Source organism: Caloenas nicobarica, chromosome 2 (assembly GCF_036013445.1).
Source record: "Caloenas nicobarica isolate bCalNic1 chromosome 2, bCalNic1.hap1, whole genome shotgun sequence".
Classification (NCBI taxonomy): domain Eukaryota; kingdom Metazoa; phylum Chordata; class Aves; order Columbiformes; family Columbidae; genus Caloenas; species Caloenas nicobarica.
This window is the reverse complement of record NC_088246.1, coordinates 162,529,113-162,552,221: the sequence shown is the minus strand read 5'-3', so window position 1 is coordinate 162,552,221 and position 23,109 is coordinate 162,529,113. Positions and strand designations below refer to the sequence as shown.

The 23,109-nt window shown below is 44.3% G+C and overlaps 1 protein-coding gene across 2 annotated transcripts in view; it reads left to right on the top strand.

Moving 5' to 3' along the window:
- Positions 1-17,306: 17,306 nt before the first annotated feature.
- TSNARE1 (t-SNARE domain containing 1) overlaps positions 17,307-23,109 on the top strand; it is a 512,375-nt gene continuing 506,572 nt past the window's right edge. For both annotated transcript variants that reach the window (XM_065629755.1, XM_065629754.1), the window contains exon 1: positions 17,307-17,349. The gene's annotated coding sequence lies outside the window, so the exon portion shown is untranslated. The remainder of the gene's footprint in view (positions 17,350-23,109) is intronic.

Below are 23,109 nucleotides of genomic sequence, written 5' to 3'. Positions count from 1 at the left end.
GAATTCTGATTACCCAGCTCCATATCTCCTCCCTTCTCCCTAGCTAAATGAAACTAGTTTAGAGAGTTTTGTTTCCACTTTGGTAATAGAAATTTCCATGCCCACAGTCCTCTTCCCATTAATCATCTTGTCTTTCCGTAGCACATTCTACATCAGACTCCTTACAGAAAACCGAGCTGAAGTAGACCTTTAACTGCAGGGTCATATTTCCATTATCTTTAATGTCTGCCCTGTATTTCTTATTCCACATTTTCTTTCTGTTTTCATGTTTAAGTACTGAAGAAATCCTTGCTCCTTATTTTAACTTGCTTTGCCAGGATTAATTTGAATTTACTTTTAGCAATGCTTGTGTCACCCCTGCATTTTTGAGCTCTAAAATGGAGTTTCCTCTCCTAATCTTTTTGCTCTTGTAGGGTCTTGGCTTACTCCCACTTTTCTATTAAGGTAATCTCAGTTTTAGTAGTCCCCCTTCTGAGGACCATAATGAACTTCATCTCTGCAAAACACAGGTGGGTCACCAATGGTTTGGGGTTCTTTTTCACCTTCCAGGAGACAGAGATTTACTGGCCCTTGTAGTAGTTGGCCTAAAATGGGACATGGCATCTCCTATTATTCTACCTCCATATGTCACTACAGTCTAATACAAATGTTTAAAATAAATTAATTATTTCAGTAGCAGGCATCATCTTGAAGACAAAAATAAAACAACCACTCTTCATACTTATGAACATATAACTTTTTATTGTTTCTCAAATAAATGACCATGTAAGATCTTAAAATTATGGAACTTTCCATAATCATATGTGGCTATGGTGCCATTCAGAGAAAACTGCCAATATTAGGGTACATTTTCATGTTGTGCCTAACTTGGTCCAGCTTCAGGCTGCTGCAAAAGAGGCAATTCCAGTTCTTTCTGGAAAAAGCAGGACCAGCTCTTCTTCTGGTGGCAGCTCCCACCGAGATCAGGTTATAACGTAGATCAGCATACTAAATCGGGGGTATTTAAAATACTTCAAATAAATGGATCAGTTGGCCCACGTTTGCTTCTCTTGTTTTTGAAACTATATCATTTCAAGGTCAAGAGATCTGGCTCATTCAAACAGCGGTTCTTTAATATCTTAAGCCACCGGACTATGAAAAACATTTTGTGAAGTTAATCACTCTCTCTTTTTGCATATATCATCCTGATGAATGTGTGTATTCTTACCACCATTTCTCTTCATGTACCTAGCCCGAGTACTGTATTATCTCAATGGCCTGCAGGTGTGTAGATTTGTATCTCACTTCATCAAATCTGTCTGAGAAAAAGAAAATGGGTACAACTAACTTGTTAAAATGAGGGAGACAGCTTCACTCTGATTTCACATTCTTTAATCAGACTGGTCAATAGACTTCAGCTCTAATCTCCAAATGGAAAAAATAACTAAGTAAAACAATTTCCAAAAAAAGTTTTATTCTTATGATATGCAAGTAAATGAAAACACTAATTTTGATTTATATAATGCCTTCAGCATAAATTATTCAAAAGCACTTTGTGAACTGACAAAGGAAATTGATCCAAAGCTTATTGACTCCACAGAAGTCCTTACATTGACTTCAGATTAACCTTGGGCCAGGACAGTTGACCCACTCCTGAAGCACAACCACTTCTGATCAATACGGAGGGGTTTATTCAACAGCACATCAACACCCATCATCATGTAAAGCTTTGGGACATGTTATCTTAATGAGCTACATCATTGATTTGAAATTCTTGGTGAAATTTAAACCAGTAGAATATAACCCTTCAGCTTGTTAATTGGCCTAAGCCTAATCTTAACATATCCTTTTTTTAACCACCCTCATCTGTCTTTCTTGACTGCAAGTATTATGGAGATTTAACTAATTCAGGATGGAGAGATTCTCCACAACGTAGTATCCTCCTGGTCTCAAACTGGCGCATCCATTCAGTCCCGAAGCAACCTTGTGGTTGCCTTATTGTAGCAACCAGCCTTGTCCTTGGAGGTCAGCCATCAATGACAGCTTTGAAACGGCTGAATAACTAGTATACTTTAAGGAAGTAAATTCAATGAAGGTGGGCATGAGGTACAAAAGATGCCCAGTCACTGTGGCACGAATCCAGGTCTAATGTCACAGGGTTGCAAGGCCAAGTCTCAGCACTGTTGTGTGTCTTCTCCAGTTAGACGTATGGCATACACTTGTACTCATCTCTCCTATTCACATAATAAAAAGTACAAAGATGTCATAATGAGAGGCAAGGTCTATTTGCATTTAGCATTTATTTCATTTATTAAAGAGGACATTCAATGTGAAAAGAATCAGTGATAAAAGCTTTCCTATAAAACATATGGCTGTAGCTCGCTCCAATAGTTAGTAAAAACTCATTTTTAAGAGGGAAGGCAAAGTAATTTTGCAGAGGTTGCCTAGGATCCCCTCTTTCATGAGCTACAACGTCATGTTTCTTTTTGGTCGTTCCTTCATTAGCTTTATGAAGCCTGAAGGCCTTTATTTTTTTTCTGTACAAAGGCACAGCTTTGCCTAGCAGGACAGAAAACAACTTTAACCCAGCTGTGTGTTTAGCACATTTTTCTAGGACGCGGGAATGGTGGATTGGAAAACTCCCAACCCGAGAGACTTGAGCCCAATCTACTCACTTCCTAACCAAGCAAGCCAATTCCTATTATATTACAAAAAAACCCCAGATTTTGGACTACTAGAAAATCAGGACAATGTTACCGGTCATCATGACATGCACCCAGAACATGCTTATGAGGTCAGCTGAGATGAGCTTCACTGGAGTATTTGATAAAAGGGCACCGATGTCATGAATCTCATGAAGTGCTGAGAAGGAACTGCTCAGTTCCATTGAGACAGCAGGACCTCTCAAGAGGAGAACATTTTAGATCTCTAACGCTTAATAGCAAAAGCATTGGTAGATGCCCCATTCCTGGAGACATCCAAGGCCAGGCTGGACAGGGCTCTGAGCAGTCTGATCTAGTTGAAGATGTCCCTGCTCATGGCAGGGACTGGACAAGATGACCTTTGAAGGCCCCTTCCAACCCAAACCATTCTATGATTCTATGACTTATTGACACAGCTCTCTAAAAAATCTAAGAAATCTTCTCGCAGATAGTTTTGTAGAGTAGCCATCCCAACCTCCTTCATGAAACAGGACCTAATTGCTGATATTTCTTGTCGTGGTTCTCATCTCCAGTGCCAGAAGCGACAAGAGATCCAATCAGTATTGGCAACTTGTACTATGAGCACTTTGTTAGCCAAAGTGCTTCGTTTGGGTCTGTGTGGTATCTTGTCTTATTTATTGTGCCCACTATCGCTATATGTAGTCATGACACTGAGAAATTTTAGGAGAGATTTAGTAACATAACTAAGGGCAAAGAAAACCATATTTCCATGATCACAGATTATCTGCCAGCCATTCAGATGGGAGGGGAGGAGCTGGTTCAAGCTGCTAAATTTAATCAAATCATATGCTCCTGGGCTTTGCAGTTGAATACCCTTAAGTTTCTCTCACTTTTTCTCCTCTCCAGGTCATCACAAACTTTAAATCACATTGAACGGTTCTAGTTTTTTTATCATACAACATTTCTTTCTAATTTTTTTTTCCCTTTCCACTTCCTCCAGAGAAATCATATAGAAATTGAGACCATTTACAAGAGGATAGCAAAACTAAGATGCTTGGAGGATCAATCAGGAAAGAAGTTATCAACTATTAAAGGTATTTAAAAATATAAGATGATTGCTATAATATGCAAAGGTAGTTGTAAGATTAGAAGAAGCAAGTGATGAGGAATCTGCAGTCATGGCCCAAATGGGTATCAATGTCACAGGCAAGGGAGGTTCAGACACAAAATTTAGGCTCCTGCTAAACAAAGGGAAGGATGTCTATGGTAACGTTCTCTGAAATGTTCCTTGTCTCTTGCAGGTCCAGGGAAAGTGGTGGAGAGTTGGAGTATAAATGTAAGATGATTTCAGGCTCATCTGACACACGTAGAGCATCAAAAGCCAGTTTAGGAGAGATGGAGTTTATTTGAGGCATCGCCACTTGAGATCAAGGAAGCTGTGAGAGGCCTTTTAAAGTGAAGAGGGAAGGAAGCCAACTGGTGCACAACTGCATATGGTTTTAGGTGACATTTCTAAAGATGAAGACACAAACATAGGAAGCCCTCAATGAAGAACAGGTCACTGGAGGTAAATAATAAAACAGGAAATGGAAAATGGATAGACATTCGTCAAGGCACAAACCAGAGTAGTAGTACATGTGTTACTATCCAAATGCTGGAAATCTTACAATCAAAGATGGTGGAACTGGCCTTTTTGAGCCTGAATGAAGAGATGGATGCCCAGGTGGCCAAGAAGGCCAACAGCATCCTGGCTCGCATCAGCACTACTGTGGCCAGCAGACCCAGGGCAGTGACCGTCCCGCTGTACTGGGCACTGGTGAGGCCGCAACTCAAATCCTGGGGTCAGTTTGGGGCCTCTCACGACAAGAAAGCCCTTGAGGTGGTGGAATGAGTACAGAGAAGGGAATGGAGGTGGGGAAGGGGCTGGAGCACAAGTGTCATGGGGAGCGGCTGATGGACCTGGAGGGTTCAGCCTGGAGAACAGGAGGTTGAAGGGAGACCTTCTCACTCTCTGCAACTGCCTGAAAGGAGGTTGGAGCATGGAGGGGGTTGGTCTCTTCTCCCAAGGAACAAGTGACAGGACAAGAGGAATTGGCCTCAAGTTGTGCCAGGAGAGGTTTAGATTGGATATTAGGAAAAATTTCTCCACAGAAAGGGTTGTCAGGCATTGGAACAGGCTGCCCAGGGCAGTGGTGGAATCACCATCCGTGGATGGGGCTTTACAGACACATAGATGAGGTTCTCAGGGACATGGTTTGGTGTCCCAGTGTTAGGTTAGTGGTTGGACTCGACGATCTTAAGGGTCTCTTCCAACCAAAAGGATTCTATGTACCAAAAACTCGGTGGAAGGAAAACAATCAAAGGGACCCTATATCAAATGAGCCATGTGCTGGAAAGAGAGAGGAAAACTTGTCATCAAGAATAGCTATGAATTGAAACTCCAGGCCAAGAAGGAACAATAAATGCTTGGGTCAATAGATCTTACTGCTCACCAGCACAGCACTACTCACTGATGCTAACAAAAAAGAAAAAGAAAATGGTAGTAAAGGCAGGAAATACAAGTGCATTTGGTGACTTTAGTTACCTCCATGGAGATTGAGCAAAGGTCATGTCTGAGTGTGAAGCAGCAGCTGGTTACTGATCCCAGAAGAAGAAATATAACATCTGTGTTGATATAAAAATCTAGTTCAAAATCTCATCATGAAGTCAACATCCTGTAGCAGATTCCACAATGTACCTTGTGTCAACTTCCCTATGGGAGCGACAGGAGCCGAGCAGTCCACCAAAGCTTCACCCAAATTCAGCAGCAGGACTATGTAAAAATAAACTCTTAAAAAAGAAAAGATAAATGGGGAAGTTGGAAGAATTAAATCATTACACTTGTTGACAGTACTGAAGGGTGTCGAGTAAGAAACATGCTGCTTTTTTTCCCTTAGAAAAGCCCAGAGAAAAAATTAAGCCAGTGTGGTTCGACAGAAGGGTAAAGGCTGCTGTTAGAAATAAGACGGCATCCTTCAAAAAGCTAAAGCTGCATCCAAAAAGAACAGAATTGGGAACTCTAGCAGATTAAAAGTGAAAGTATAAGGAGGCAGGCCAAAGAAGACTGAGGAGCAATCAGTGAAAGGAAACAACACTAATATTAAATTTTTCTTTCAACACATCAGGAGTGAAAAGCCTGCCTGTAAGACCAACCGATAGTACCTTTATACAAGAATCTCTTGCGGAGAAAAAGGTCATTGTAGAATGAATTCTTTGCAGCAGTGTTTACCACAGAAGAAACAGGGGTGATAAACATCCCAGACCCGATTTGAGGGGAAGATTCAGCAAAGAATCTGCTTGAAATTGAACTAAAAGTACAGTTTAAAAAGACAGAATAAACACAGACAAAACAGCAGGGCTAGACATATTTACCCAAGGGTTTTACAGAAAATAAAAAATTAAATATCTGAATTATTTACACCAATGTGCAAGGTTTCCCTTAAAACTTTCCTGGTACGTGAAGACTGGAGAGGATCCAGGAGAGATCCAGGGAACTACAAGCTTATAAACCTGACATCTGAGCCGGACAAATTAGGTGAAACTCTGATGAAGGAAGGCAAAAAAGATTTAACTGCTGGTAAATTGCACTTTACAGATCTCTTGACTTTTTAATGGGTTAACAGGCTTGTGGATATCAATAACCAGCTAAATTAAATGATCTCACATTTCCAAAAAAGTTTTAACAAAAGGTTTTCAAAGGAAGTAGGAAGTCATGGAATAAGATTGTCCTCTTAGCTAGTCTTGACCAATATAAATAATTTTTCAAAGATAGGAAGCAGAGGGTAGGAGTAACATTTCAGTTTCTTCTAGCATGAAGACTAATGTCTTCAAATGAAGCTAATGGGACTCAAAATAAAAAATAAGTTGGTCCTTCATGAAGCAAGTAGCAGACATGAAAAATATGAACATTATTATGGGATGAAATCTGGATGAATAGCTGGAGGAAGGAATCAGCAAAGACCACAACGGGGTCAGGAAATTAGAGAGCTGAGAATAGTTGGAGACTGGTAGAGTGGTCAGGAACATCTTCCCTGCACTTTGTTTTTTGACATCCACTTATGGGTGCTGGTAGAAAGAGATGAGCTACACGCACCTGGGTTTGAAACAACAGTGAGGGCTTATGTTTGAATATATATTTAAGCTACAACATCATCTTTTTTAAAATTTCTCATAAGCTCAATCATTACTGCCCTCCTCCCTGACATTGGCCAAATCATAAAATCTATAGGGCTAAAAGAGGTTTCAGGAGATCATTTGGTTCCTCCTCAAAACCATCTTCCGCAGATGATTTGTGATTCAATCTGGTTTAGAAAACCTCCAGCAGTAGAAAGTCCAGGCCTTCCCAGGTAGTTTGTACAAGTGCTTTATTATCCTTGATACTGGATAGAAATTTTCATATCTAAATTAAATCTTCTACCAGCAATCCAAGCCAATTTAAGCCAATGGTTTCTTGACTCTGTGGGCACGAAAAATTGTTTTTTCTGCTTCTTTTGCAGCAAGACTTCATATAACTGAGCAGTAACCCCCATTTCCCCAGATCTTCTATTTTCTAGATTCAACAAGCTCATCTTTTTCAATCTTTATTCGTAACTACATTGTCTAGATTTTTGATCTTTCTTGCTGTCATTACGTGGACTTTCTCTTTCTGTGCTATAGTGTGGATGGAAATCTTGACACAAGTTCAGCCGACTCCTTACAAACACTAGAAAAAGTACATTTGCTTTTTTTCAATGAATCTCCAAAACGGAGGGCTCATCTCTGGTGATTTTTTAAACCTTTCTTTCTGAAATGGAAGATTTTATTACATTATTGAGCACATTATTATTATTTAAAAATGATTGCGCAGTGGCAGTTGCAGACTGAAGAGAGTGGGAATCTGTTGTGAGAGATGTAGCACAGATGCATAGAAAACAATAATTCTTCTCCTTCCCAAATGTGTTATTCAGGATAAAAACTATTAACTGAATGAGACCACAGGTGGAAAGCACAATTCTTGACTAATCAGTGATAGTAACTGGAGCTCTAATAACAGTAACCAAATAGAGAGTGGATTCTGGTAGTGGGAATTTACCTTTAAAACCAGGCAATGAAGCAAACATTTCATTTGCATAATTACACCAGAAATACACATTTTAAACCCAGACCATTTTCTTCTTTTTTTAGGTACCTATGTACCAACTCGTATTTCATGGTTCCTTGCTTTGCATGATGTGTTTCCTTCTTTCACAATCCCGTCATAAAAAGGAGGTTTTCAGTTATGCTTTGGGTACTTTCATGCCTTTAAATGTCAAAGGGAAGAAACAGGTACAACGGCTTTGAGAGCTGGAATCTCCTTTAATTCCCTCTCTTCTTGCACCCTTCGTACTTGTAACTCCTGCCACACAGTTTCTCTGTATCCAACATTTTTTCTTTCTGATTATACAAGTACAGCAGCAACCGCATTACTGACCTGAGCAAATTATCAGTGCTGTTTTTTTCATTAAGTGGGACGAGGGGTTTGTTCCGAACTCCAAGTTTTTGTCTCCTCCAGCTTGGTTTAGCCTTGTTCCCTCTCCTTTGCGTTACTTGGCATGTGCTCCTTTAGCTCCATCAACATCAGTTTTAAGTGCCACTTGTCATCCCTGCTCCAAGTGCGAAGAATCTTGATTCAATATCTCTGTTTTTCATAAACAAAGCTGATCACTAGGATTACTGAGAGTATCGGACATGCTTCATAGATGAGGTGATTGTCTTATCACTGCCTTGGATATGAAGTTTTTTATGTCGGCTTGCAGCTTTTATTTTCCTAATTCAGACACAGTAATGCATTTCTAGAAAAGGAAGGGTCAAATCTAGCGATGCTAAGATAAATTGTAACGCCACTAAAATCCGCAGATATTGCAGATATACCCACGTGTAACCGATGCAGGAATGAAGCACAAAGTATTGAAAATCATCTCTTTACAGCTCCTGATTCCTTCTTGTGACATACCGGACCTGCCAGATAGTCGCTAGCTTGGGACATGAAGAACACCTGTTTTATGTCAGAATCTGCTCGGTCCTGTAATTCAAGTCTCTCTTGGACTTTAAATAGACTGAAATAAGGTTGTTCGGGGATTAGCTGGCATTCTCCAGCCTCCTTTTATTGTTGCCATAATATCTTTTTTATTAAATTCCTCGCAGGTAACAACACACAGATATGCTGCGATAAGCTCTGTGAGCTTTACTGTTTTCAGGGAATCTTAGGTCACCATCGTAGATCTCTGGAAATGGAAAATAAGCATCAGCCTTGGTTTTGTGAAGCATTCAGAGCAACTTCCGCTTGTTCCTGTGCTCCTTGCAAGTAGACTGGTTTGGTATATAAGGCATTTGACTAGAAACCAGCATTTTTATCGAAAAAAGCACTCTTCCAACTCTGCCATTGTCCAATTAATTAGGGATTGAAAAGTTAAGTACTGCTAAAAAAACAGCTATATTTTGTCTAGTAGCTTTTAGAAAAGCTATAAACCAGCCCAAGTAGTGAAAATAGCAGGAAAAAATAGTGAAAGGATGTAGTAATTTGTAGAGGTGAGAAAAAGCAAAAATTTTTCATTGAGGTCTGAAAAGAAATTGGAGCAAATGGAGAAAGAAATGTCTGAAAGAATTTTAGAGGGGGGCAAAAAAGGAAACCCCTTAAGCACAGCAGCAGACAAAAAAACTATTCTAAATAAATAGTTTCTAGATTATTATAAAATCTGGAGAAGTTGATTTGTACGTGTTCCAAACAAGTATTCAGGCTTCCTTCTTCCTATTATTGCAGTGATAAGTTGCTCTTTATTCTTCCTTTACTGCTGTATCAGAAAAGCTTTGCTGCCTTGTTTACATGGATATTGGGAGTGACACAGCAACTGTGTGCTAATGGGATAAATGAAACACTCATCAACACTTTCTTGTGATATGTTGTTTAATTACCTCTCTCTTCCTGAACCCATCAACACTTCCAGTCAATCCAAAACTGGAGAGAAATTGATAGTAGTTTCGATTTTGTAAGAAGTGATGGGATCGCAAAACATATTATAAAGCTGTGAAATCCACACGACGATCCTTTACTCTTCATGCTAGTTATTCTTTGTGTTCTCCTGCTTTGTGGCAAAGTCCTGCAGTATTTAATAGGAATGAAACTCCACAAGGTTATATGAAGCGATGTAATAGGATGTAACACAAATTTATGTTTGTTTTTTTTTTTTTTTCCTTAAACTGAAATTCAATAGGACAGATTGTTCTTTTAATATTCTCTAAGATATTTGACTATCATAGTTTATCATTTTCTATTAGATCCTCGATAACTTTTTCATAAGAGTAGGACTTGCTTTATCATATGTCAAAAAAAGAAGCTTATTAGATGACATAAAGAAATGGCGACAGATGAAAATCCAGGAGGTACCACTGCAGCGAAACCAAATCAACACAGCTTAGGAAAAATAACTGAAAGGACAAGGGGATAACCTTTCTATAAATACTTTAACAGCATAGTGATTAAAAGGTTATGATGTAAGATGATTCACAAAACAAACCAGCGAGCCAAAGGGAAACTCCTTCCAAACACTGGAATAAACTTCCTAAAGACACAGTCAACCTACACTGGATAATCATCTCAGCAGGAAGAGGTGAAAGCATCATCACTGAATTTATTTAAATTTAGATTTTGATGCATCCCATTTTCATCTTTGTAGAGGAACCAGGGTGGTTTTCCCAAGGAGAAACACGCTGAAAACTTCACCCCTGAGTCACCTTCCCCAAACTCCTCCAGGAATGCAGGTCCCACCTCAGTCAGTTTTGCTCGCCCTGGAACGAAATTGCTGCTTCCACCTTGGGAAATTCCCCACAGTGGATGGCAAACAGGCAACCTCCTCCCTGTAAAAGATGACAAACATGAAGATTAAACTGTTTAAATAAAGTTTTGGCCCTTAGGACTTACGGTCCTCGTACAGCTGACCATATGTTTTTCAAATTTGCAGATACTGTTGCTATGGGATGGAACAAAGATGTTAATTGTTTATTTTTTTTTAATCAGTTCACAGAAAGTGCCTTCTTAGATGATGCAAGATGACTTGCCTGCTTATGTAAAAGGCCTGATTTCTACACCACGCCAAAAACCGACCCTTACTTCTTTTTGAAAGTTATAACAGATCAATAAGCAGCTGGTAATAACAAGGACTGGGCCCGATAGACACAATACGAAAGTGTGCAAAAGCCCAAATCCCTCAGAAGGAAAATGTCCCAGGAGAACGCACGGTATCATTATTGTATGAATAACACACTTATTGATTACGCAGTGTTTCTTCAACTATGAAATGCAAAACTAGCAAGACACTGACTGAAAACCAAAGCAATCATATGAATTTTATCTCACTGTAATTTTTATGATTGCTGTCCCTTAGAATACTTTGTGTCTTATATTGGCGCATTTATATATTTCTTTTCTTATTTACTTTCATGAGGCTCGCACTGAAAGTAAATACGATTTGTACTGAAAATTACTGAAAGTATTGCACAGTGGTTTTGAGCTGGAATCTGTGCTTCTTGCAGGATTAACCCGCTCTTCCTTCCCCCCATAACTGCCCCCAAAGACCAGCCAGCAACACACAGTGTGTTGCACATGTAGCTGCAGTCAGAGGATTTTGCAGACAGTGAGCAGACAGTTGTATTTCGTTATCAATGCATTTTTATGTCCCTTTCCTGAGAGATTTTCTTTAGAGTCCACAGAAATAAATGATTTACCAATGCAGCAAAATATCGAGGAAACTGCTCTGACAGTGGTTTGGTGCTGTAAAACCCTGAAGTTTATGGAGTCTCAGGTGGCCCCTCAGCCCTTTTAAAACTTTTTTTGGCAGGGCTGCTGGTGCAGAACTACGTTTCAGAAAAGGCAGCAGGCTTGTCAACTCCTTGTTAAAATGAATTGTTGTTTAAAGACCCTATCAAGAAAATCCTTGCTTTATAACCCCTCTTGCAAAGCCAACCACCAAGTAAAGCCGCTGTCAATTCACAAAGAAAAAGCAAACCCCTCCCAGGTACAGCGTGAGCTGGACCAAGCACCCGGAATGCTCCATCAAAGCGCTTTTTTGGTGAACCTCCAGTCTCGGTCTTGGAATTCACGGTGTTTTGAACAGCATTAGTGGCTTTAGTAGCAGCAAGTCAGTGATTTTTATTTATTTATTTCGGTTCCTGTGTGCGGCGTTGTGCTGGATGTACTTGATCCGCCACCCAGCCAAACCAGCAGCAGTTTGGTCCAGGCTCCAGAGGAGGGAAAGGCCTGAGCCGCAGCCAGACCAAGAACTCCTTCCAGAAGACCCCCAAGGAAGCAGAACGGCAACTGAATGCTGGTAACTTGTGGTTGCAGAGAGTCTTGTGCATACTATTCCTACTGTATTCAATTTGACTACGAGTCGACCGCTTTATTTTATAAATACGACAGCCTGGATGAGCCCACTTTGAGCTCTCCCTACTAAATAAGTGAGCCGTATGGCAATGGTTTTACTACTCACAGGTCAGTAGATGAGCCCAATTTAAGTTTAATATTAATCATTTAGCTTAAGTAGATGCACACTAAATATAATGAATTATTTAGAGACATAAGGCTGTATGATTTTTAATATACTCTTTGCTTCATGTTACTTGGTAAGCTGGACTTGCTAAAATTTTAAGCTGTAAAGTCCTGCTCATGTTTACCCAAAGCAACTACAAACTACACTGAACACTTAGAAGATAAGGTCTATTTTGCACTTTGCTGAGAAGAAAGTAATTATTCAGACAAAACAGCACCTGTAAGGCTATGGACCATAAAAAATGTCTACAGCTGAACAAAACAAAGGCCCACGTGGAATCAGCAAAAAAGATCCAATGAGAAGCAAGAAAATCCAAAGGTGAAATATTGTTATTCAACTGAATCATGGTGTGAATGGTTTGTAAGGATATAAAAGTTTGTGGTTTTCTATGTTCGGGTTGGACCTCTGTGCAGGTACCCAGCTTGAGCCAGCCCTCCTATTATTCTACTCCATTAAATTTTTTATTTTCTAAGAATTTTGTCTCCTGAAAGTCTGCTTTGCATAAGGTTATCAGGCCTTGCCTGAGAGTTTGCTGCTGGAGTTCTAAAATACAGACTCCGGAGTGAACGGTTATGAGAGAGAGAAGAATTCTGACAGTTTGCACCACGGCAGATAAGGCCTCGCCTGAAAGTTTGTCTCCAGAGCTCCAGGACACAGTCCCCAGAGCGAACGGTTATCAGGGAAGGAAGTTTGCTTCGTGAATGGGTACAGGAATCTGGAGACAACGTAAGCAGCATTTGGCTTGGCGCATTTCCCCCATGCAGTAAATAATAGAATGAACCCGCCACCAAACTCTTTGAAGTCACGCTTCTCTTCAAGAAATCTAAACATTGCTCTGCAGTAAGCAGAACCCTGAATTACTCCCCTGCAACAGGTGTGCGATTACAGAGGGCACAAACCTGTCCTCAAAAACCTATTGCTGGTCTCAGGAGTAATGAAGAGCGATCTGTTAATGATTTAAGAAGAATTGGCTCATCCAGTGTTGGGAGTCTGAAGGGATCATCAGCTGAAGATGGCTGTGGAGGCAGACACCTCGTCTTATCTTTCCCAAGGTTTTGTGATTCTCACTTCGGGTGGAAAAGATAGATGACCACGGAGACAGACACTTTGTGAGATAAAGGCAATTAACAGTGTTGCTGTGATGATCTCATGGCCTAATTGGGACAATAGAGATGAACTACCTGTCATACAACCAACTACCTGAAGAAATCACAAACCAACGGCCACCCCTGATGGGTAAAACAACTCACTTCTGGTCAGTACCACGAACCTTACCCTCATTTGAAGACCCCAGACCCATTTCCAGAAGAGTCTTCCTAATTAGCATGAAAAATGAGCAGAGGGAGGAGACGAACCACCCTTTCCTATCTTGCATGTAAATGAACTGGTTTAGAAAACAACTTCACGTGTGATATGAGGCGGTGATGTGTAAATCTTCAACGTGTCCACCCCCAGAAGACATTGCAGGATCGATTGATCTGTAGAGGGGTGATATCTTACTCTCTGTCTCTGATATCTTAGTTTTCCTTCCCTCTCTCTTTCTTTTCCTTTTTCTTGAACATATAAAGGTAACATCATTGTAAGTTCTGCTACTAAAGTCATGTTAAGTTTTGCATTATGGTTACTAACGGTTGCCAATCCACCATTTTAGAAGGTCTTTTGCTGTCAATGTATTAATAAGTTTTGTGATACTTTTGCCAAGTCACTAATCACTGTAATTTATATTCCACCAAATGCTTTTAGTAAATTCATAATTGAATTGGACCCCTGGAGTGATTGTCTGTTGTTCACTCTGCATTACCGCGCAGAAATACCCAGAGTTAACTCACACCTGATCTCATCTGTTAGGACAGGTCGCATGTCACGTTCAGAGTTAACTCATCCCTCATCCCATCTGTTGGGATGAGACAGGTCCCTGTGGCTGGATGTCCCACAGGAGGTGGCTGAGATGTCCAGCTGTGGCAGTTGCACATCCCCCTGAGATCCAGAGCCTTCAATGGGGCAGCTGACGGCTCTTTTAGCACCTTTTGTGCCCCACTGTGCCTGTCCCCATGTACACACCTAGGGTGGTACCAAGGTGCTGACAGTCACATTCTCCCCTACTCCAGAGCGGGGTGACTTCACCTCCACCAGCTGGTGGGGCAGGAGGGGAGGGACCCTCGGACAGTTGACAGGGTCGTTAGCAGAGGAGGTGCCCAGAGAAGCTGCAAAGCTTCTGGACTATGTTGTTATGCGCACAGCTAGATCTGACCAGCTTATAAAATGGGGTCCCAGCCGAAGACCCCCTTGGAGTGGGCTTCTCGGAGCAGTGGGTCTGTGAACTGGACCCCTCCCCTTAGGCTGGGACGCCGTCTAAGGAGACTTCCCGGGCTTGAGAAGACCTCACCTCCTTGTTTGGGTGAGCGGTTATTTACTGGATATATCCTTGCCTAACCAGGCAAGTGTGAGTCCTTGCCTAACCCAGTGCTAAATAATTGTATAAACCCTGTTTCTAGTTGGTTTATTGGCTACACTTTTCCGGCTAGAATAAAGTCTGGTTTTGAACTTATTGTCCATCTAAAACTGACTTTGGGATGCCTCTGTGACACCAGCCCACCATTTCAATAAAGATTTATGGGAGAGGAGTGCAAGGGCTGGTGGAGTTCAGCAGGACTGAGGAGAGGGGAGAAGGGAACATGTTGGGAGGTGCAGGAAATTAGTGTGATAGGCCCAGGCAGGATCTCTCAGCAGAGCATATTTTATTAACGATTTTGGGAGAACAGGTGTTCCACCTAAAGTTAGGCACACGGAATAGGGCAAAAAGCCCCTGCCTATATTATCCTAATCCTGGCCGCAAATTCCCTCCTGTGTTCCCCATTGGTTGGTACTGCAGGGTTTACAGACTACCCGATGCCTGCCTCAGTTTACCTATCTCATGAATCTAATTCTAAAAACCCCCACCCCTTGTTGATTTATTTAAAATATGGATTCCTGGCTCTTCGGCTACCCTTCCCTCCAGCTTAACTTTTTAAATACATTAAGGAGTTTGCATTCCGGGATTAGTTCGGAGAGGCTTTGTTTTATGTTAAGGATTCATAGTCTGATGTCTCTCAGTCCCCCTCTCCCCACGCTTGGTCAGGCGCCAGGTCCCCAGTTTTGTAAAAACAACATTCTTCCTTCAATGGCTCCTTAAAGGAGGTAGGCAAAGGAATTACAGAATCATTTTGGTTGGAAGAGACACTCAAGATCAAGTCCAATCATCACCTAACTCTAGCACTAAACCATGTCTAAGAACCTCATCTATGTGTCTTTTAAACCCCTTCAGTGATACTGAAAAGTAGTAAAAAAGACTCTTTAACACTGTTTTGAAAGTGTTAAAAAGCAGGCACTTTTATTACCGCGCGCCGGATGCTTGGAGGATCACTCCTCTAATGGAGTGTGCACGTGATTTGTACTTCTTGGTATTTATTATGTATACCTATTGCATATTCATTTGTCTCTACCACTTAGTTAATGCATTAAACATAAAATATTACATAACCCTGCCCTTTCCCGGAAGTCCATCTTTGGTATTTGAGAGTCTTCATCAGGGGTCTCTCGTGTCCTCAGTGGTCTTTGCAGCCTGGTTCTCCTCACGATGTTGGCTTCTTGACCTAATCTCTTTAACAAGCATATTGTCATTTTGTGCTGCTACTCAGCAAAAGTCATGTAGCTCTTTCTTCATTTGGTGGAACGTTCTGCTTTCCCAGCTGGCAAGCTGAGGATATTCTGCTTTGCTTCATGACCAGTCTCTACAGAGCTATTGTTTCTCTGTTCGGTTTCTGTTACATTATGCTTAGTCTTGCTACATTAGGTCTAGTCTTGTTACGTTATGACTAGGAGATTCTAAAAGATTTTTGTTCCTCTTAGCACCAGGGATGATGACTCCACCAGTTCCCTGGGCAGCCTGTTCCAATGCTCAACAGCCCTTTCCCGGGAGAATTGCTTCGTAATATCCAATCTAAACCTTTCCTGGTGCAACTTGAGGCCATTTCCTCTCATTCTATCGCTTGTTACTTGGGAGAAGAGACCAACCCCCTCCATGTTCCGAGCTCCTTTCAGGCAGTTCAGAGATCAGAAGGTCTCCCCTCAGCTCCTGTTCTCCAGGCTGAACCCCCAGCTCCCTCAATCACTCCCATCACACTTGTGCTCCACTGACAACAAGGGGTAAGCTTGAGCCAGCGACCTGCAAAAGGCATTCAGTGCTTTGACCTGAATGGTCATATCCTTCTCTGTTATATCTCAAAGGCAGCACTAAATGGGATGCTTTAGAAAAGCTACCTGACTTGAGAAGACTTGTTTTCTATTTTTGTCTTCAAAATTTTCTTCTGTTCCCTTAAGTATTTCTTCTAAACCTGGATTGCTAAGAAACACCTTTATTTGCCTTCAATACAGCTTGCCCAAACTCATCGTGAGACAAGGCTTGAGTTAGTACAGTGGCAACAAATATAGGGGAGGGTTTCTGGTTTTGCCAGTGGCAGGATGCTGCATCTGGCTTTTCCCCTTTAAAGTTTTTCAAACAGGGGAAGGCAACAACTTTTTCTCCCATGGGTTGTAAGCTGCCTCCTCAGTACAGAAGCAAAAACGGGTCTGGGCTGGAGGGTAACCTCATCTGGGTATTCCTGCTCCGGCGGGGGGATTGGATTGGATGAGCTTTCGAGGTCCCTTCCAACCCCTGACGCTCCGTGATTCTGCGATTCTGTGGAACTGCACAGGGGGATCCCCAGGGAGCAACACGGCGCCCGTGGCGGGGGGCGGGAGGGCCTCGGCGAGGGGAAGCTCGCCGTGAGAAGGAGGGGAACGCGGCTGCAGGAAGCAGGTGGGGACTCGGCGAGGCTCACGGAGGGGCGGGAGGGAGGAGCAGGGTGAGGGACACTCCTCGGGCAGAGGTAGAAACAGAACGGCCCCTCCGGGAGCCGCCCCCGGCAGCGCCCTGAGGGGAGAAGCGCTGACGGGCGGTGGGCGTGGCCGCGGGGAGTGCCCGCCTCACTCGTGTCGTTCCCTCCGGGGATTGGTCGCCGCGGTCACGTGATGTTTGGGTGCCGGCGGGGCGGGGCGGCCTCGCGGGGACGGGCGCGCGGCGGCAGGTGAGGGGCGCGCGCGGCGGCGGCGGCGGCGGCGGCGGCGCGTGCCGGACTTTCCCCGCCCCTTCGGGTGTCACGGGGGGGGTGACCCGGGGGTGACCCGGCTTTCAGGGGCGTGTGACATGGGGACGTGCTGCTCTGGCACGGGGGCAAGGTGGGAACGGGGTTGGTTCTGCAAAGAGAGGGGGTTTGTGCGTGCGCGCGGGCGTGCGTGTGTATGTGAGTGTGCAACGTGGGGACAGGGCTGGACTTGCACAGGGTTTGTGTGCGCAGCTTAGGGACAGGGCTGGCCTGGCACAAATCGTGTGTGTGCAACTTGGGGACAGGGCTGGCCTTGCACGGGGGTGTGTGTGCAGCCTGCTGACAAGGCTCTACATGCACATGGTGTGTTTGCAACATGGGAACAGGGCTGACCATGCACAGAGTTTGTATGTGCAGCCTAGGGACAAGGCTGGCCTTGCACAGCATGTTTGTGCAGCCTGCAGACAAGGCTCTACATGCACATGGTGTGTGTACAACATGGGGACAGGGCTGACCATGCACAGGATTTGTATGTGCAGCTTGGCGACAAGGCTGGCCTTGCACAGGGGTGTGTAAGCAGCCTGCGAACAAGGCTCTGCATGCACATGACGTGCGTGCAACGTGGGGACAGGACTGGTCTTGCACAGCGTGTTTGTGCCATGTGTGCCGAAGGCTCTACATGCACATGGTCTGTGTGCAGCCGGGGGACAGGGCTGACCATGCACAGGGTTTGTATGTGCAGCCTGGGGACAAGGCTGGCCTTGCATAGGGGTGTGTGTACAACATGGGGACAGGGCTGGCCTTGCACAGCAATTTTATGCAATGTGCGGACAAGGCTTTGCATGCACATGGTGTGTGAGTGGCCTGAGGACAGTGCTGACCATGCACAGGGTTTGTATGTGCAGCCTGGGGACAAGGCTGGCCTTGCACAGGGGTGTGTAAGCAGCTGGCGGACAAGGCTCTACATGCACATGGTGAGTGTGCAACATGGGGACAGGACTGGCCTTGCACAGGGTGCGTGTGCAACATGGGGACAAGGCTGGCCTGTCACAGGGTGCGTGTGCAGCCTAGGTACAAGGCTGGCCTTGCGCAAGTCGTGTGTGTGCAACGTGGGGACAAAGCTGGCCTGGCACAGGGTGTATGTGCAACGTGGGGACAAGGCTCCACATGCATATGATGTGTGTGCAGCTTGGGGACAGGGCTGGCCTTGCACAGGGGTGTGTAAGCAGCCTGCAGACAAGGCTCTACATGCACATGGTATTTATGCAGCATGGGGACAAGACTGGCCTTGCACAGCATGTTTGTGCAATGTGCGGACAAGGCTCTACATGCACATGGTGTGTGAGCAGCCTGAGAGCAGGGCTGACCATGCCCAGAGTGTGTATTTGCAGCTTGGGGACAGGGCTGACCTTGCATAGGGGTGTGTGTGTGCAGGGACAAGGCTACGAGGCTGGTCTTACACCGGGCAGGGGGTTGTGGGCATCCCTTAGGGACAGGGCGCGTACACAGAGGTCTGTATTTGCAGCCTGGGAGCAGGACTGGCGTTGCCCAGGGGTGTGTTTTTGCAAACTGGGGACTGTGGCAGCCCTTGCATGGGGTTTGCATGTGTGCGTTTATACAGTGTAGAGGCTGTGGCCACCCTTGCACAGGATTTGTGTGTGCACGAGCGATTGTGCAAGGCTGGCCATGCCCGGGGGTGTGAGCGGGGAGGGACACAAACATTGATGTGTTGACCTCCGTTGCGATGGCAATGTTGGGAACTGCTCCATGACCCGTGTTGTAGTTAAATATCAGGTCTTGGCTCGGTTTTAACCTGACATAGGGTAGAACCGCATGCATTTATTTATTCTGAATGCATTTATTTATTTATTTTTGTACTTCCAGTCTAATCCAGGAAGGTTTAGCCACAAATAAGTCAGTGAGGCAAACTTGCAAATGTCTTTGGGAAAACACAGGAGAGGAAATGAAAACTACTTTTAAATGTATAAAGCACCTGCAGTAGTCCTTGGTTGATTTCGAGGAAATGTGTTTGTTTGTTTGTTGCTTTTGTACTTCAGAATGTTTGTTTGGTTCTTTGGAAGCTTTTAATAAAAGCTCCCCTGAGCTGCGTGGTGCAATTAACCTGCAGCACCTGGCGCTGGAGTGGACTTTGCTGGTGAAGTCTTGTGTCACCACCGAACTGCTTGTTGTCTTTGTGCGCATATCAAAAACCGTCACGCTGAATACACGCAGCAAGACCTCTGCTTGTTTGAGTTTGAAATATTCTGTGACATTTGCAGCTGGAGCTGAGTCCTCGTGTCTGGGAACGCTGCATGAACAAGCGATCGTCTGTTTGCAAACCCGGGGATAACACGTGCATGGGGTGGGTAGTGGATTTAAGTTTTTCTGTTCCTGCTTCATCCTGCTAAATCCTCAGTTTTTACTAGTTGTGTGCTGCATGGGCTGGGACTGGGAAGGCTGGACTAAACTAGGCAGGTTCTTTTTCCCTTTTTTTCTTCATTCTCTAAAAATAGCAGTAAGGTTCATGTTTTATCCAGCTTTCATTCTTTTTTCCAGGGGGATATTTCCCTCTGGAATGAGTCTGTGAATACACAACACCCTGTCCTGCCTTATTGGTCTCTGTATCACCTTGGTCTAGGAGTCAGTGCAGATGGTTCAGGTCTTTAAACCCCGATGACTCAGCCCAGCTGCTCTCTGGCCCCTCGATGCCTTCCTGCTCTGCCGTCTTCTCCATCTGCAACATCATTTTTCATCTCATCTCCAGGTTGACTTCCCGCCTTGCTGGTTTGCTTGTGCATATTAACACAATTAAAAAAAAAAAGCCACAACCACAGCTGATGTGGATTTGGTAGAATCATAGAATGTCCTGGGTTGGAAGGGACTCACAAGGGTCATCGAGTCCAACTCCTGTCCCTGCACAGGACAACCCCACAGGTCACACCGTGTGTCTGAGGACGTTGTCCAGTCTCTTCTTGAACACTGTCAGGTTGGGGCCGGGACACCTCCCTGGGGAGCCTGTTCCAGTGTCCAGCACCCTCTGGGGGAAGAACCTTTTCCTCATGTCCAACCTGAACCTCCCCTGGCACATCTTCCTGCCATTCCCTCGGGTTCTGTCCTTGGTCACCAAAGAGAAGAGTTCAGTGTCTGCTCCTCCTCCTCCCCTTGTGAGGAAGCTGTAACCACCATGAGCTCTCCCTTCAGCCTCCTCATCTCCAGGTGGAACAAATCAAGTGGCTTCAGCTGTTCCTCATGTGGCTTCCCCTCCAAACCCTTCAGTGACTTTACAGCCTCTTCTGGACACTCTCCAGCAGCTTAATATCTTTTTTATCCTGTGTCCCCAGCGCTGCACACAGCGCTCCAGGTGAGGCCGCCCCAGCGCGGAGCAGAGCGGGACAATCCCCTCCCTGCCCGGCTGGCCGTGCTGGGCTGGATGCACCAGGACACGGGGCCCTCTTGGTGCCAGGGACACTGTTGGCTCATGTTCAACTTGCCGTCAAACAGAACCCCCAGATCCCTCTCTGGGAAGCTGCTTTCCAGCATCTCGTCCCCCAGTCTCTGTGCACAGCCAGGGTTGCTGTGTCCCAGGTGCAAAATCCGGCACTTTCCCTTGTTGAACTTCATGAGGATGGTGATTGCCCAGTTCTCAAATTCATTCAGATCCCTCTGCAAGGCCTGACAGTCGACAGTTCCCCCCAATTTTGTGTCATCAGCAAATTTATTAAGCAATCCCTCAAGTCCTGAGTCTAAGTCATTTATAACGACATTGAAGAGTGCTGGCCCTAAGATGGATCCCTGCAGAACCCACTAGTGACTGGTCACCAGCCCGACATTACCCCATTTACTAGAACCCTTTGAGCCTGGCCTGTCAGCCAGTTGCTCACCCACTGCATTGTGTTTTTACCCAGCTGTGTGCTGGACATCTTGTCCAGGAGGTTACTGTGAGATCCAGTATCAAAGGCTTTACTGAAGTCCAAAAAATCACATTGACAGGCTTCCCTTGGTCAACTACGTGGGTAACCTTGTCGTAGAACGAAATTAAGTTGGTCAGGCAAGACTTTCCCCTCATGAACCCATGCTGGCTGGGACCAATGACTACGTTGTCGTTCAGATGTTTTTCAATAACTACCAGAACAATCTTCTCCATGATTTTGCCAGGAACAGAAGTGAGGCTCACGGGCCTGTAGTTGCCGGGGTCATCCCTCTTGCCCTTCTTGTAGATTGGGACAACGTTTGCCAGCTTCCAGTCTTCCGAGACCTTTCCAGATTCCCAAGAGTGTTGGAAAATCGTGGAGAGAGGTCTCGAGGACTTTCGCAGTGTAACGCTACGCTGCTGCTTTTTCCCCGGCATCCAGGGTTCCCTCTCGTGCAACAACTGCAAGTCCTTCAGCTGAGGTTGGCTACAGAGACTGGTAGAACAGCGATTTTAATATTAAAGCCTTTTACTCCCATCCTCTGTTGTACCAGAAACCTTACTCCTTTTCTCACAGCTTGTTTGTTTCTTTCTTTCTTTCTTTCTTTCTTTAGTTTAAACCTCTTGTCATTTGCTCCTCACCACTCAGCTCTCCAGTGTGAAGCAGGTTTCCCAGCAAGACGCCTGCGCTGAGGGAGGAGGAAAATAATACTTCTGCGTCTTGATAAATTCGCACGTTGATATTACAACGCTTAAAATCTAATTTAAAAAAAAAAAAAAGAGGTAGGCAAGCTGAAAATGACTGAGCCTGTGCTTCCCTTTGCTTATAAATATATATCAAATGGTATTTTGTACTGCTGGTTCTGGGAATTCAGGCGTTATTTAAATAGCGAGTGTGAAAGGGTAAATAATATCAAGATAAAAATAATACTTTTCATTCCCTGCTTGTACCATAAACACATTCTGCTACATGAAAATGGTAAGAACTTTTAAAAAATCTTAATTTACTTTTCCCGTGTTTTTTATCTTCCTTCCTACACTTGAGTTAGCTTGGGCAGTGGAGTGGGTTGGTGGCTCCTTTTTGGCTTTTTGTGGACCTTCTGAGGGTTGTTTGGACTGCAGGTGACTGTGTAAATCTGTGATACCTGAGGGCTTTGTGTGTTTGACGTGGGTTTGATGTAGGGTTGGAGGCATCATCATCAGGGCAAAGGCTCCTTGCACTGGAAAGGACTTATGCATGCAGGTCTGATCCCCATGAGACCTGATGGATGGATGGATGGACGGATGGATGGATGGGTGGGTGGATGGACGGATGGGTGAATGTACAGATGGATGGACGGATGGGTGGATGAACAGATGGGTGGACGGACGGGTGGACGAACGGGTGGATGGACGAACGGGTGGATGGACGAATGGGTGGATGGATGGATGGGTGGACAGATGAACGGATGGACGGATGAACGGATGGATGGATGAACAGATGGATGGATGGATGGATGGATGACTGGTCCTTCCACCCAGGATGTGGTTGATGGTGTCTTCCTGACCACAAGAGCAGATGCATTTGCGTACGACATGACCCATTCGGTCTAAATTTCATCCAGACATTTAAGCATGAGCTTAACTTGTGTAAAATGAAGCACCAAGTGCCTGCATGCCAGCGTTTGTTGAGGAGATATCGCAGAACTTGTCCTCCAGCAGCATCATCAACCCTTCAAATTGCATTTTTAAAAAAATTTTGAGCATACTTTTTGACATGTGCAAATAAAATCTGATCGCAAACTTGAGTTAGCATTGCCAGCAGTGGCATTAAACGTCATAAGGATGGAGGG